The sequence below is a fragment of the Haliaeetus albicilla genome, chromosome 1 (genome assembly GCF_947461875.1).
Source record: "Haliaeetus albicilla chromosome 1, bHalAlb1.1, whole genome shotgun sequence".
Taxonomy (NCBI): domain Eukaryota; kingdom Metazoa; phylum Chordata; class Aves; order Accipitriformes; family Accipitridae; genus Haliaeetus; species Haliaeetus albicilla.
In genome coordinates this window covers 25,227,985-25,242,602 of record NC_091483.1, presented here as the reverse complement: position 1 = coordinate 25,242,602, position 14,618 = coordinate 25,227,985, and positions in this window count along the sequence as shown.

Here is a 14,618-nt window from a genome sequence, read left to right as displayed (position 1 = left end):
AAATGAGCATCGTTAAGCCATCCCACTTGTGAACACTGTGAAATCCTAAAATTGGTGGAGACTTAGCTATCATTCTTATTTTTCACTCAGTGAACCAGCAGGCGGGTCATGTTTCTACAAATAACATCTCTTATAAATTAACAATAAAATACTCAGGAGTGAGGGTCTGTTTGTTGTTGCTTTCAGTTCAGTCCTTTTGCCCGACCTACCTACAGGCAGTAGAAGTCACTTAATTTAGAAATAAATTCTGAAATAGCAAATCTTTGCCAAAATGTGTACAAAACAAATATCCTGCTAAGCAACAAGAATTCACAAATCTGAAGTAGGTATTAAAATATATTATGTATAATATATATGAATATTTAACATATATATATTATATATATATTTATATTTATAAAAATATAAAAACTGTTCCATAAGCCACATGGTGCCATCATGTATTTGACCCATTTTACAAATAAAGATGAGAGGAAGGATACCTTACAGTGCTGGTTCTCATCTTTTCTTTTTCTGTGGTGGTTTTTCCCATACCACCTTTCCCGATCAGCTGACATAAACAAGGTTTCTTCAGGCACTTATCAATCTGGGAAGTGAAGGTGATCATGACTCCAGATCCCACATCAGGCATTCATGAGTGTGTAACCATTTTGTAACACACAACTCGCATGTCTTGGGTGGAGGTGTGCCTGACACTTCAGTGCCTCTTCACAGGTGATCCTTCCCAGGCTTGTGGGAGGATCTGGATTTTTTGCCAGATGTCTTCTCTTTCTGCATTGTATGTAAACAAATGATCTTACAGTTTTCTCCAGGATTATATTTTTATGAAATCTTTAGATTTATATGTCCTGTAACAGCAGGGTTTTGTTTTAAAAACCAACCTACATTTAGGAAAACAAAGAAAAGGAGAAAAAAAAAAGGAGGAGAAAATCCTTTGAAAGGTTTGAAGCTGAAATAAAGTAAAATAAAAAAAAGTTTACTGCAGATGAGTGATACTTTGATTATTAAACTGTTTGGGAAGAAATTATGGTTTAACATGAACTAATTTATCTCAGCCAATAAACCCAAGACTTCATCTTTCACATAATTCTATTATTCAGATTTTCTTCAGGTTGAAACATAATTTTGGAGGTTGGACAAAGACACTCTTCAAAACATTATGCCAGTTCTTCATCTTCTGCTATGGACTAGTATACAATCAGAATTTTTGTGCTTTTCCTCCCTTCATAGCACTCTAAGTGATGGTGCAAGTGATGAGGTAAACAGCCCTAGTAAATTTATAAAGTAATTCATTTACACCCAAGCAACATCTCACAGAAGACTCAACTTTGTGGACCTCATTATGAAAATTTTTTCATTTAAATTAACTTCTAAACTTCAGGAGTTCAGAGTAACCCTGTATATATTTTGAATTAAAGCAATTGACTTGCTAAGATATGTAGAATGAAGGAGAACTGATTCCAGTATGCAATATTTTATCACCTAATAGTGCATAATTTATAAAGACACATTGTAAAATTATGAACAATTAATCTTGAAATAGTCATTGAACCTAGAAACAACAGTACATTTCAGAAGGTGGCCTTCAATAGATTAATGGTTGCTCCTGCCCTTTTCTATCTCTGTAGCCTAATTTGTCTGAGGAGGGGTTGTCTTTGAAGTCAGGTTTAATTTACTACCTATGAGTCCTTTAATGGATGTCTCCACAGTAGATATGCTTACATGGAAAATCTTACATGGAACTGGTTCATACCTAACAGATAGAAAGAATGCATTATATATACCCTTATCATAAAATTGTTAACTATAGTGTTATGAGGTTTGTATTCTGACTTCCTTAATAGTATCCAGAGACAAAAGATCAAGGTCAATAGCTAATACAAGTTTCTTAAACTGTTCTTAATTGATAATTAAATTGCAATAAAAGTAATCCAAGTAAGCAATGTCCTCATACATTTGTCTTTATGCTTCCCCTTTAGCACCAAATAGTATAAGCATAGCAAATTCCAGTGGCAACAAATTGCACACTGTATTTTTTCTGATGTTGAATTGTATATTTTCCTGCTAGTCTTTTACTTTTTTTTTTATTCTGGAGCATAGTAGATAGGTAAAAGAAGTCTATTAAAAGAAGGCTGTTGAAGACAAAATTATGTTGACTAATGAATATAGTTACTAGTTTAAGAACAGTGTGACTTCCTCTCCTTGGAACAGATAATATAAAAATACTCTTAGAATTGCTGGATGGCTAAATGAATGCAATGTTAACTTACTATATTTAAGCAACTGTAGAATCCTCAAACACAAAGAGAAAAAATGGTACTCTTGGGTCCAGCATCTAAGTTGCTGTAAATAAATGCTGTTCAACATGTATGCTAAGGATTTGATTACATAAAATCCTTTTCCACCCATTGAAGACAAGGGGGAAAACTAGTTCTAATTAGCATATTTTTTACTTATTATTTCCTCAAATAAGAAATTGAGCTTCTGCTTATAATTAAGGTATTATAGGTGATAATTGGTAATGGTGATTGCTGCTCACTTATGCTATATATATATGCTGGTGGAATAACATCTGAGCTAATGTTAGGAAATTTGCCCTGATCACAGGAGCTGAAAAGGAAAACATGGTCTTAAAATACAACACTAAAATGAAGATTAAGAATTCTTTCCAAGCTATTATTTGTTCCAGATTATTTTATCTGGAAGCCCAATTACAGAACCCAGAAGGAGACTGATTGTAGAGCAGAAGACCTGACTCTACAAAGACACATGGACAAGCAGACAGCAGAAAAGAGTAAAGGTTATTTGCTTTCCAAATCCAGGAGTATTTGGGAGCATGTAACTATACTCTCACAACAGAGCAAGCCCTCCGCTGAACCAGTAGCTGAAGCCAGTTATCCAAACAGAATCTGGCACAACAGCCCAGCCATGAGAACTGGAGATTAGCAGAGGTGAGCAACTTTGCCCCTTTCTTCTCTGAGAGCTGGCTTGACATGAGAGTACAGTTTAGAGAAAGTGAGATTTGGGCAAGATGTGTCATAGTGGAAACTGGGGGACTGACTGCTGTATAGCTTCTGGGTTGCCATCTCCTGTTTGCACAAATATGTTTACATACACAGGTCTCATATGTCTCTTTGGAACACATTTCTTTCCCCTCTGAAAAGATTTTTTTGTGCAACACCTTTCCCAAGGAGATTTTGCGTGCTTAGAAACAAGAAAAGAAACAAATTGACTGAAAGGTTACCATTTTATTTTTGAGGACCGGAATTAAAATAATTTCTTTACTTCAGAGCCCAACTAGCAGAGGTAAGCGATAACATCTTGGTATTAAGATGCTGGTTTGCTTCAGATGCATCCTTGTAGATCCTATTAAAGCGACAAACTTTACTCGGGTAAAACCGCAGTGATACTCCAGTCTGAAAAGACATCAAATCTTTAAGCTGATTGGGATTTATACAGGCAAACCTTATCCCTCTAAAGAATACTCAGTAAATATATAAATGAAAATGTGTTCATTTTTCTTAGACTAAGTCAAAATGTGGATGGGAGTCTACGTCATCTCTGAAGATGAGGCCACAAAAACAGGAGTCCCTTCTGGCAATTAATGGTAATGTTTCTTAGAGAAATTCACGGAATACTTCTGTATTCCTAAAAATCCAAATTCAGGCTTTTTGCAGCTTCTAGAAAAGCAGTAGTATTTAGGATTAAGGCCTTTAAAATAAGAAACACAGGCTTTAGAATACAGCGGATTTCAGTTTATACAGGAGAGCCTGTCAATCCTGAAAAGCATCATTTTGTGTACCTTGTGTACGTAGCTTTTGTAGTTTTTACCAAAGTTACGTGAAGGAATAGTATTGAGGGACTCCTAGTATCTGGTGCTGGATACTTCTGAGACAATCCAGCACTGCTTAGGGCATGAATAATGCCCTTCCAGTCTGTGTGTCCTGGGCCTGCACTTTGCAAATCTTGTGCATTAAGTCCCACTAATTTCCCCATTGTGCACCCTCCTCAATGAAGGGTCTGCTTAGCCAGCCAAAGACTGCCATGGCAGACAGTTTATTTTTATTTCTATGCAAGATAATCCTATCTTTCTCCTAGATAATTTCTGAGATTAAATAGTTGTTGAACTCTCTGATTATTTTCACCTTGCAGATTCATTACACATTTTTCTAGTTATTCCCTCAGACTTTGCCATTACTAAGAATGTAAATGGGTTTACTCATCTACGGTGTATAAATATTTCTACCAAATGCCTGGGAGAGGAATTGCTAACTTTGTTGAATTTGTTTTGTTCATAATTAATGATAAACCCCATCTTTCTTTAAATATTACAGAGTTTTTTGATCATTGTTTGTCTGATAATTGTTACTTATAGGAGTTATGTTGCCAGCTAAAACCTAAACACTTTGGCATACTGCTTAAGCTTTACTATTTCTGTGTTGTATCCATACACAGCTTCTCTAACAATAAGGTCAATGGCAATGCCAAACAGGAGGAGTGAGAGGTTGCATCCTGATTAACACCTAATTTAGCATTCTGGGATCGTTGTGTTCCAATAGAACAGGGTGAATAATTCATTGCGAACAATTGACCACTATTTGCCTGTTTTTCTAAATGGTCCATGAGCTGATCGTGTTTTAACAGAACCATTTCTTTGAACACATTAGCTCCACACCCCTTCCCAATTTTTCCTATTCTCTAAATCAGAGATACCCAGCTTTACTGTTGCCATCCCCCTTCAGAAATAATTTGATTTGCTCCATTCCATTTCCAGATGCATGTGCCATGTACACTTCCCCCTTCTATTCACAGACAACAGTAACCAAATGAAAATAGCTCTTGAAAGAGGGAGACTAAATGGCATATCATGGTGTGTCAAATGCAGTGCCAGGTCCAGCAAGGCCAACTCTCCAAGTTGCCTTTTGGCAACACAGATGTTCCTGTCCCTAGAAGATCTTAAAAAGATCCAGGAGTGCCAACCTGTCACAATTACGTTTTTTATCTTGCCTTTCTGTGAGATGATTCTCTCACTTAATTTTGAGTCATGTGCATACTTTTTCCCTCTGTACTATCATAATGAACACAGGATCCAATGATTTACCTTGTTTTAGACGTCAAAAGGACACTTTACCACCCAAATATTGGCATTTGAGCCTCCTAGTTGGCTACAGCCATCTATTCTCTATTGAGAAAGCTCTACTCCAGATAATCTAGGAGTTCATTTAGTGTGTTTGACACTGGGCACACAGAAAAGATAAGATTTCATAATGCTCTTCCCTGGTTAAATGATCAAAAATTTTAGATTTATCTGTAAAAAACCTAAAGATTTGGGGTAACCTGTCACTACTAGGAGTACATTTTTCTAGGTCAATTATAGAAATGAATTCTAGAATATAGAAGCTGCAATAGAAATTTTACTCTTTTAATTAATATTCATTTCTGTCAATGTGAAACCATTTCTACCTTCCAAAATTGCCTTATATTGAAGAAATTTCTGCAGATCTTTATCCTATATTTATTTCTACCAGGAACAGAGAAAATATATTAGCAGAAAAACAATAGTTTGAGAGGAAAAGAACTTAGAATTAAAGATCCTGGGGATAAGAAATGAGGTTTTCTCCAGTACAGAGAACTTTTCCCACTCAATCCTGAGCATATGCTTCTTCCCTGTCCTAATCAAAATTCAGTGTTATGTTGCTCTTTCTTGATCTAGGAGACCTAAATGTCATTCACTCTTGAAGTGTTTAGAGCTGTTTCTAGTGTTTGAGTGGGTAACTACAGAACCACACAACCTGTTTTCTTTGAATGTTGTATCTCTATAAATTCATCCCTTGCCAGTCAGCCCAGGTACTGAGGAATTTAGATTAGGAGTAAGCGGTCTTTCCTTGTGTGACCATGGAGTATAATTCTTAATAAGTAGAAAAACTAAACAACACATACATATTTCTCTACATCCATCAAATATTTTGAGTGAGGCTACATTGTTTGAGGACACCAGGAAAAAAAAAGACTATGTACACCGTAAGCTAAGAGTTGGCTTTGAACCTAGACAATAAGGGTTCACAAGTGTCATGGCAAGTTTACCACTACTTTGCCAACAAATGCGGAGTTGTAATAGTTTAGGATCTTGCTCCAAGCTTCCTAAATCACTTCCTCTGAAAAAGCTTCCCAGCTTGAAACAAAGGGCACAATCAGGGGTTGAATGAAGGAAGACATTCAATTTGTGAGGAAGGAGACAAGGCTAAGTTTGGGCTTTATTCAACAGTTCTTTCTGGCAGCCAGGCATTCATTGCACGTGTGTGGCATTAGAAGGACCATGGATTCACACAAGTGTTTTGTTGTGCTTATGTATGTTTCATTTGACTGACCATTTGGCAGATTTGCTTGATTGCAAGCTTTTGCTTTGAACTTGTAGATCAAGTACGAAAACATTTCTGAAAATTGGACCTAGAATCCAAGGACTTTTGTATAAATTTCTCCTATCTTATTCAAAACTGGCGAAGTTCACAGACACTGTCTGACTCCACCTGAAGTCCAGCTCCAGTTTTGCATCAACAGTGAACTGCAGCAAAACCCTATCCCAGAGCACCCGCCTGCATGACAAGCATTCAAGCCTTGTAACTTGAGCCCGCTCTAAAGAAATCTTCTAGTAAAGCCATTTTGCTTTCTTTTCAGAGTTTCTAACAAATGTTTCACACTCTTCTAGTACAAACAACCTCAGCCTAGGAATGAAGTATGCTAGATTTTTATTTTCGGAGGTGCAGTAAGTCTATTCCACTGTCAACACCAACTGTTGTTTCAGAATGACAAAAGCACAAAGTACTACAATCATGTAGCACCCCTGTGGCTTTCTAGTGGTGGGTAGTTCTTGAAATGTGTCATAAAGATGAGTAACTCGTACTACCTCCTTAATGGTGGAGACAGCAGAAGAGGGTTAAGTGATTTGACCAAGCTGTCTGGAGAGCTGGAGACAGGGAGTACCTTGCTGAACTTGCCATTCTGTGCTGGTACCTGTGACCATGCTGCCTAGCTTCACATACAGCAAGTTGGTTCACATTTCCTGATACACAGACAATCAGAAGCAGCGTTCAGGTATAAATGCTGATACAACTGTGATTTCTGTTCAGCTTCCTTTTCATCTCACAATTTTCCACAAAATAGCCTGGTATTTAAAATGTCATTCAGTGTCTCTGGAAATGTGGAAAACAAGCAAATGGACTTATTTTCTCTTCTCCCACTGCTAAATACATAGTTTCCCCAACCATATATTAGGCCATTTCTGAGGTAATACATATAATTCAGTGACAAATCCACTTCAGCCTTCATAATGCCCTTCGTTTTTACTTCAAAACATTCACTGACTCTCGTGGATTTGTACTATTTAACACCCAGATAAAGGTAAGCTGTCTTTTTTAATAACAATGGATTACATTTTCTCGTTACATGCTCTGATTCAATTGGATTTTTCACTGTGAGCACATCTATTCCAGGGAAAACAGTAATGCCAGTGTGAGAATAATTGTAGTTATTAGAAAGGTAAACAAGATGAAACAAAACCTAACATAAATGGAAATTAAATTACTGCTTTAAAGGCTCACTTTTTCCTTACTTTTGCAGAAGTATCTATGTTTTTCTTTTCTTTACAAGTATATTATTAGAAACAATAGAGACAGACTACTTGGTGAGACCTTTTCTGCTAGACTGGGGCACTGCCAAAACTCTCCCGCAGAGTTGACTGCCGGTGCAGAGGAGAGCTTCCATGCCCTTCAGAATAGGGCTGTTCCTTGCTAGTACCCCAAGGGGGATGAAGTTGCAATGAGATAATATCCCAAACTCCTCTCTGAAGATGGCAAGCCAGCTCTTGTTAAGGGGATACTGCAGTGGATGTGTTTCTACACAGAGGAGAACTGCAAAAGCTCCGGTGACTTTCTGGCCCTCAGAGAAGTTCAATGCATAAAGTGAAATTTGATGAGTTGTCTGCTGCATCTAGCTTTGAACACCCTACAGTGCTGGGGACTAATGCATCAAAGCATTAAATATGCACTAACTCTTAAGTATGTGAGTACATCCCTCCCCATTTAGGAAAGCTTTTGACCATATAGCTAAGTCCTACTGAAGTAAACAGGAGTTGAGTGTGCACCAAATTAGTGAGTTGCTTAAATGCTTTGGCTGAACTGGAGCCTTAGACAGTCATTATTTCTTCATATGATCAAAAAAGGTCAACCCATTAAAATGTGTTCTTTAAATGGCTTCTCCACTGAAATTCATCCAAGATTTACACACTCAAATATATTTGGAGATGTTCCTTTGGGCAGAATACCATGCAGCCTGCACACCTGTCCTGCTGGACAGATGATCTCCAGGGGAGAGGAGCTAGTAAAGATCTGGGTATTTGTTTAGCCACCCTGTCTCAGCCATATGGAATTATATAACCTTGTTTTTGTAGGATTACTTTGCTAAAATAATATGAATATCACGTTTTTTCCTCTAAAACATATTACAATATAATGTTGCCCTGAGAGAGAAAAGGGGAAGATGTGCAGCTCCTCCTGTTTCATTTCCTGCTTTCACGGATTGTTGTGTTACTAAAATATTTTTATTACAGAAGAACTTGAAGCAATATACAATGTTTGTCAGAGGATTATTTATAGTCCCTTTAAGCTGAATTTCTGTAATGAAATCCATTTACAGACATTCCACAGTGCCCTATGGTTACTTGCTTATGCAAATGAAATGTGACCCTTGAAATAAGCCTCTTGCCCTTGCTGTCACCCTCCTTGGCTTCAAAGGTCTACAGACAATCACTTCTTAAGTGAATGGGGTTTTTTTATTTGGTTTTGAGTGGCAAAAGAAGAAAATGAAAAAAGAAAAACCTTTCCATTGCATGGAATTCTTGCAGAGATTCATAGTGACTGACTGGTTGTGCATTTATGTGAGAGAATGCTCATTTCTTTTAGATGTTAACAGGAATCCTTTGCTCACAAACATGCTTCCTAGATTATACTCTTTTAAAAGAAAGATTCTGCATAAATTTTTAGAAATGTCCAAGTGATTTAAGTGCCTGGATTTAAGTTCATTTCTTCTTCAGTTGTGCTTTGGATTCCTAATTCAGGTATCTGGTTTCCAAGGTCCTACTTCTGGGTCCACAGATGCGCAGTTTCAGCCTGGCATACCTGCGGAGCTAATTCTGCAATGGCCCATGAAAAAAAAGGTGTAAAATTCTGCCCTGTAAAAATGGTCTTATTGTATGGCTATTCTTGCAATAATCTACGCTGATATAAATGAATGAGTAAATGAATATATAACATACAGAAAAGAGATGAAGACCCAAGTATTTCAGAGAGGTAGAGAGGATAACTTTTAACAGAATGAGTTATGCTACATCTTCAATTATTATAGTATGCTGGCAGAAAAATCAAGAAAATTGACTATACCACAGTAATAAGGGCTAAATTTCTTTTTACCTCCTGTGCAACATCTGCTTTTAAAAGCTTTTTAGAAGCATTAGGATCATGGCTTTTTTGTTCAGCTGTTTACAGAGACAAAGCTTAGGTGAAACAATTTCTGTCCCGTTTAGGAATCTTTACAGTGTGAGCTGTAAGATTATGGCTGAGTGCTGTCAGTACAAATTTACAGTTGATTGCAGGTCCCAGGTCACCTCTTTACTTGTGTTTCAGATGTTTCTGCAATCACTGGCATCATGTTAAAATTTAGCATGCAACATCATGGCACTGATAATACTCGTTTTATGATACTTTTTGAAAATAGTTCATCACCTCTTAAATTAAGCAAAATGGTCATAAAAATAATGAAACATTCTGGCTGCAGAGAGTTCTGTATGGATAGAAAGATGAAGGGAAATGTACCTTGAGGTGGTTAGTTATGTTCTTTTCAAAGAAGAAAATTTCAACAAAAGCCGGTGGCAAAACCACTTCTTTCTCATTTTGATGCATGACATCTGTAAATAAAAGAAACTGACTTCAAATGAAACAGACTGTCCATAATGATGGTATCTCAGCTGTCAGGAGCACAGTAGACTTTCTTATCATCTAGTTTCTTTTTTTTTTACAGTTTGGTTGTAAGTGGAAGTTGACTACCTGGAGTTATAGTCCACTTATGGTAATTGTAGCTATCTCATTTACTCCAACATTATCAGAATACCAATGCATGAGACTATAGACAGCTTTTGCTGAATCTTATTATTTATAGCTGATTCCAGCTGGTTTTTATTACAAAATATTTGTATCTTCAGGCCACGTTGAAGATAAGTAGACAGCCATGACCCCACATTATCCTGGGGCCTTTTGCAGTAAGTGGCGTTCCCAAAAGATGTGAGGCAACTGCTGAGTTTATCTGAATAGAGGACTGCAGTCCTGCCTATGTTTTATGACCTGTGGGAGAGGTTCTGTGACCTGATAGACTTGGTGCTTCTCATCTCTTTCTGGGCTCCCTCCAATCTGCACAAGAAATTCAATGCCATTCCCCTGGAAGGGCAAACTCCGTGGGACAGAGAAAGTGGTGGGTGACTACCTAAACAGCATGGGTTTTCTCCTCAGGACAGGTTCTCCAATCCCTCAACTGCCCTTTTGAAAAGCCTTTTTAACACATAAGAGGGATGTTTGGTTCTGTTATGGCAGCATGGGCTGCTTGCAGTTTCTTTTATAAGACCTATTTTCACATGTTTTTAACTTTTCAAGACTTTAACCTTTTGAGTGGAAGTGTCTTCCACAATTTGAATATTTCTTTTTTCCTTTTTTATTTTTAGTCAAAATTATTAACCTGTTTCTGATTTTGAGGACTCAGACAGAAACTAAAATAAGGCTATTTGTTTTAAGCACAAGAACATCTTCTATATTGCTGGCATGGAACATGACACTTAGAAGAAGAATGATTTTTGTGTTAGAGATGTGCCTTTTTTCCCCAGGGAAAGCTCCCCATTCTTGATCAAGGTTTTGCAAAATGTGTCATTGATATTGACCAGCTGAGCATATTCTGTCCCCTCTCCGCCCTTTTCTATGTCTGGACAATGCAGGTGCCAGTCTGGCAGGTACATGAGAAGGTGCAGGTCTAGGACACCAAGGCTTTTGCTGCAGGATCAGCATCAGATGGGTGAAAGCTCATGTGGGAGAGCTGAGCAGTACAGTCTGTCATCCCTATGGCCTCAGCAGCTCTCATTTCTGAAACACTGTGGTTGAATACCTATCTGAATCAGAGGGACAAATATTAGACTGGTTTTCTGCTGAGGCTGTGGGGAGAAGAGGAACCTAGGACAAGAAATTTTAACCAAACTCTGATGAAACCAAAGACTTGTTGGAAAGGGGTAACAAGCTGCAGAGAAGCTGGAACGGGAGAGTTTGAGAAGGGGCCTGGGAGCTGGTGAGAGATAGGGAGCCAGCAGCTGTGCTGGAATAGGTGAGTGGAGACAGGAGACGGGCTGATGAAGGAGGATGTGAATGATTGAGCTAAAAACAAAGACAGGGAACCACTGGAAGAGGGTGAAAGGAATTGGAAAAGAAAGAGGGGCAAAAGAAACAAGGGGAAAAGTGAGGGACAAGTGGTAAGGAGCTATGGGAGGAGAACTGAGCAAAGAGGTGCAGAGAACAAGCCAGAAAGAGTGAATAAGTGAATATTGGGAGTAGGAACCAACAGAAGGAGAACTGGGACTGGCTGAGCAAGGACAGAAAGAGTGGATTTGGGGAGCAAGTAAACAGGAGTTTGAAAGAGAGTGAGGCACTGAGTTCCTCGAGAGACTATGAGTGTAAATGACTGGGATTAGTATGAGAATCAGAGAACAAGGCTATTCAGGTGATTTTGTCCAAGACCATTTAGCTGGAAGATGTATGCTAGCTCCGTTTTTTCCAGGTCAGCACAGAGTTTAGCACATGGCGATTGGTTTCTGAGCGATTAAGAGAATGGTCTGAAATGCAGGATTTGCCTTGGCATTGCAGGGAGCATCATCTGTCCGGAGCAGTCCATGCAAAATTTATTCATGATCCAAATGCAGACCAAATTCAGCTATTTGAGTAGACCTTCTTGAGGAAATGAGACAGTGACTAGACAAGGGTGAAGGAAAGATAAAACTGGAGTAAGCATTGAAGATTGGGAAAGAGCAGAATGAGAGAGGCTGAAGCAGAAAGGACCCAGGAGACTAAATGTAGCAAAATTATATGTACAGAGGATGGTTTGTACCCAACAAAGAATGTTGTCCATGGCCCAGAATGGAGCCCTAGATTCCAGTATTTCATCATTCTTCTGCTTTCTGCAAATGTCAGCAAAATGAGCCTCCCAACCCTAATGTTTGTTACCCTGATCTGGAATTGGGTCTCGACAGAGGATCTAAAGTTCCATCTCTTTGACAAGCCACGGAAGCATTGACAGAAAAGACAGCTAGACAACTAGAGAGCAGGGAAAGAGGGACTTGGTTTTGTTGGTCCATTGAAAATATGAAATTGCCTCAGAGAAGCAAGAAATGAGGTGGGAGAATAAAGGTGGTTTTGGACAGACTTTTGGTTCTTTTGTTTTAGGAATTCAAACATGCGCAGTAACTGAAGCATAGACTGGCAAAAGGAAGGAAAGTTAACCTAAGTATTATAGGGAAATGCTTCCTTGGACAAATGACCTTTATTTTTGCATCTTCTGTAGAATTCTCCTGAGGCAATGTAATAGGAAAACCATTTTAAAAGCAGTTTTTTCTACTTTTTCATTCACTTTCTTGAAATCCAACAGAGGAGCTTGAGGTCTAATTTGTAAAAATAGTGAGCATGCACAAGTGCATCTGAAGTCCAAGCCAGGCATGACTATAAAAGAGGGCAAACAATTGAAGTACGCTGTGAAATCAAGAGTCAGTGCCTCTTAGTCTGGATAAATGGATAAGCACGTGAATGAATACTGTTACCCCCCATTCACCTCCCTTTAAAATGACAGGTCAATATTTGTGATACAGCTGGATACTGTATGGGTAGGACTATGAGGAAATGAATCATTCAGAATACATAGCAGATCAAGAATAACATTCAGTAAATAATGCCTAGAGCTATCACTGAACAGTGACGCTAAGACTAATATGACTTTGCTGTAAAGTGGGTATCGTCTATCCTATGGCCCCTGGAACACACAGGGTAAGTAAATACTGTATACCATATTGTATAGCTACAGGATGGCTGAAGTAAAGTTGTACAGATTTTCCACAGCTATGGAAGCTTTTGTGACAAGACAGGGCCTCAACTTCCTTGGCATGTAAAATTTGTGTAAATACTTCCTGGTGAGTGAGTTGGCACAGTAGGCTTTTAAACTCCTGCAGAGTGAGAATGCATGAAGTCATAGATCCTGATGAGCTCAATTATCTTCTCCCTGTGACATTTACAGGGGTTAGAATTGGGAGTACCTATATCAATATAAGCATGATCTCCTACTGTTTATGGACAGGTCTTACTGAAATTACTTGTCATTTTAGTATGATTCCAGTGTTAGGCATTGTTTTCTCCTATTAAAAGTAAATACCTCATTGATTAAGAAATGCTTCTTTCTCTTAGTTGCTTGCTGAAATGTCATGTCTCTTTCACCTGACTTTTTTCATCCAGGATTACTTGCTTGCAATGAAGTGTATCAATATGATCCCCCAGAGTACAAGTACTTCCATTTTTTGGAACGGTACAGATGATATGAGTGTTCATTCTCCTGGATGTTCCTGAGTCTTATGTGGAGAGTTGAGTTGAGATGCAAGCTCTTAATTCACATAAATATCCTGGTGTTCCCACTTGAGTTAGCTAGCTGGCTAGATGCAATAAAAATTAAAGAGCATAAATGCTGCACATACTTCAGCTGGCAGCCACCTGCTTTACCACAGAGAAACAGGCTAATCCTTTTGTCTGATGAAAGTCCTCCACCACTTTCCCACAGTTCCTTTTGTGCACCATAGAAGCCAACAAGTTCTCCCGCAGTCCTCTGAAAAAATAATATAGAGCCTTACTATACCACTGAACAAAAGCTGGAGTCCACCCCACAAAAGCTATAGTTCCCCACAAGAGTTGCTCTGAGTCCCAGTGGAAGGCAGTACGTAGATACAGCTTTATACATCCATCTCCACACTGGTGAACCTGCTGCCCAGCATCTAGAGCTAATTACCAAAGCTAACATTGCAATGAAGACTAAATCAGGAATTTTTCCTGTCCATCTTCTTCAGGGATTGCTACTTCTAATCAAAGAATGCCTATCAAGAATACAAGATGTCTTAAACCAGCCTTTTTGGTGTCTGTTTTTTACCCTCACCAAATGTTATAAAACCTGTCACTGAACAACATGCCAGACAGATCTGAAATTCCTTTTTTAATATGTGGGTTGGGAAGAGGAGAAAGAAAGCAAGATAGAGTTTGCATTGACAGAGCTCTAAGAGGCTCTCCAAATTACTTTTTCTTCTTGTTTTCAGCACTCATTTGTTTTAAACATTAACCAGAGATGCGGAGTGTAAAACCAGCTGTGCTTATTTCTGTCCTGTGAAGTTAGGTTAGATTTGAGTTCTTTGTACTGAAACCTACTCATCTTTCAAACATATGTTACTCTTTTTTTTTTTCCAAGGTCTGTGGTCTCACCCTACCAAAATACCACTTGTGTGGATCAGT